Source organism: Engystomops pustulosus, chromosome 10, assembly GCF_040894005.1.
Source record: "Engystomops pustulosus chromosome 10, aEngPut4.maternal, whole genome shotgun sequence".
Taxonomy (NCBI): Eukaryota; Metazoa; Chordata; class Amphibia; order Anura; family Leptodactylidae; genus Engystomops; species Engystomops pustulosus.
In genome coordinates, this window is record NC_092420.1 from 75,721,485 (window position 1) to 75,724,265 (window position 2,781).

Here is a 2,781-nt window from a genome sequence, read left to right on the forward strand (position 1 = left end):
ACAACCACAGCCAAGGACATAACAGGATCCTCTGCTAAGTAAGAAGATTTATATATTGTCTAGTTTTACCTTTATCTTCAATTTTTTATTACCATTTTTAAATTATTTTTTTGCATTCCTTAGTGTTTTATGCCCAGCTGAATGCCTCGCTGATGGAACATCTGTGTGGGGAACTGATGTTTATACTGATGTAAGATCAAACCAAAACCATTATTCAAAATTACAATTGGTAATAAGTTAAGCATTATAAATGTATCTATAATTTCTCTTAGGATTCCTCTATTTGCCGAGCTGCTATCCATGCTGGACTAATACCCAATGAGGGAGGAGAAGTCACGGTATGGAAGACACCTGGTCACGTCAGTTATAGTGGATCCGCAAAGAACGGGATCACAACCAATAACTATGGAGCATGGACTGGCTCTTTCATATTTGTTAACTCTTCAAGTCCAGTAACTCCACAACCAACAAAAGTGGTTACACAGAAGCCTCCAGGTATTCTAATTTACATTCTTCTTAAATGGAAAAATTTGAAAAGCAAATGTTTCCAAAGATTATAAAACAAATTTTAATTTTCTGTCAGTTCTTATCTCCACAGCTTATATCTGTGAATTTGCAGGGCACTATTAGTGGCTGGAAGGAGAAGTTACTTTTGTTCTGCGCTGCTCCTTCTTCCCTAGAGCTTCTATGTCATCTAACAATCCAGTGACCTGTTCTCCGTCTTGTTTCTAGCAAGATGGAATTCAGGAACATTTTCTGAAAGAAATGCAGAGTAGGAAGTACAAAGGGAAAACAAAAAGGGCAAAAGTGATGGGGGAAAGAAGCGCTTATATCTGATAAGTTATAGTTTTTAAAAATCTAGTCACTTGGATTGCTGATTTGATGGAAATGTTCTTATAAAGTTAGTGGCCATTGAAAAACATTTTAAGGAATTGTTATAACAATGGCTGTTGAAGTGCTCTCTCTCTCTCTCTTCTCTCTCTCTCTTTATATATATATATATATATATATATCATTTATATATTTATATATATAATTATATATATATATAATTTGTGTGAGCTGTATTGTTAATAGGAACATTCTTTTTAAAGAGGACATCGTTTTCACACGAGATTGCAATAAGCTTCCATATATAAGCAGTTCAGTCACCTTTGACATCTATACATATAAATAAAGTTTTAAAATATAAAATGTGCTCAACTACTTTAGGCACCTGTACATACAGTTAAGTTGGGTGATTGCGTAGGCACAGTGCTGCCCAGCATAAACCCTGCAGGTATATATTGTATCAAAGCAAGACCTTAATTATTTCATACAGTGAATTGTGTGAAGTAAAGCAATAAAACATACAAAACAAGTGAAGCGTACCATAAAATGATGCAATTTGAAAATTCATCTTCATCCACAAAAAGTCCTCAGCCAGCAACATTGTTCGAAAAATGTAACAGTGCAAACTTTCAGAAGGCAACGCTAAAAAAAAGCATAGACATTGGTGGCTCATGTGCAGGCGGTTAGCATGGGAGTGCCATTGGGCATTTCAGGGATTTTAAGACAGAAAACATTTAAGCCCTTACAGGTCTTTCCCATTATGTCAATGCCCAATCTGGCTGCATTCTGTTGGAATCAAACTCTGCAATACTTAGAAATACTTGTAAGTAGAAATTCCGAGTCTGTTATTACAACAATCCCTCCATATTGTAAATTCATTGCAGTGACTGTAACCTGTACAACTACAGCCAGCGAGATAACAGAATCCTCTGAAAAGTAAGATGTCTTTTATCCTATTTTTATCTTCAAAAGTTTTTATAACCATGTTGTAAATTTTTTGTTATTGTATTTCCTAGTATTTTATGCCCAGCTGAATGCCTCGCTGATGGAGGATCTCTATGGGGAACTGATCTTTATACTGATGTAAGATCACACCAATGACTATTTAAGTAATTTCTTAATGTTACACTTCATTATTACTTTAGCTATATTTTCTAAAAGGATTCCTCTATTTGCCGAGCCGCTATCCATGCTGGAATAATACCCAATGAGGGAGGAGAAGTCACAATATGGAAGACACCAGGTCAAGCCAGTTATAGTGGATCCACAAGGAACGGAATCACAACAAAACATTATGGAGCATGGCCCGGGTCATTTAAATTTTCTAACTCTACAGATCCAATTACTCCAAAACCCACAAACATGATAACACAAAATATTCCAGGTAATTTACATTACATAAAGTTTCTGTCTATCTGGTATCTATACTCAGTGCTTGTTATGGTTCACATTTGACTAAGCTTGCATGTATTCTGTCTGCTTTTTTCTAGTATCTTATGATTCCTTGACTTGCATTCCTGGTTATCCCTTTGTCTATTGATTTGGTACTTTGTGTTACTCTTGTTATTCGACTTGGCTACTTTTCTTATTAGTTTTTATGTTTTCCCCTCATCTGTTATCACTCAGAGATAAGCAAGGACTGTTGCCCAGTTACTGTCAACCTCCCAAATCAATTTCATTGTAAAAATTAAAGTGAAGCTTTGTGCCTGTTTTTACAACAAAAAAACACATTTTGTCTCATACAATTGATAATTCATTGCAGTGACTGCAACCTGTACAACCACAGCCAAGGACATAACAGGATCCTCTGCTAAGTAAGAAGATTTATATATTGTCTAGTTTTACCTTTATCTTCAATTTTTTATTACCATTTTTAAATTATTTTTTTGCATTCCTTAGTGTTTTATGCCCAGCTGAATGCCTCGCTGATGGAACATCTGTGTGGGGAAC

General features: G+C 35.3%; 1 long non-coding RNA gene across 1 annotated transcript; it reads left to right on the plus strand.

Annotated features, from left to right (window-relative positions):
- Positions 1 to 295: 295 nt before the first annotated feature.
- Positions 296 to 2,195, plus strand: LOC140104858 (uncharacterized). Its single transcript, XR_011850434.1, has 4 exons — positions 296 to 495; positions 1,716 to 1,767; positions 1,848 to 1,914; positions 1,993 to 2,195. It is a non-coding gene; the product is annotated as an uncharacterized lncRNA (long non-coding RNA).
- Positions 2,196 to 2,781: the final 586 nt, after the last annotated feature.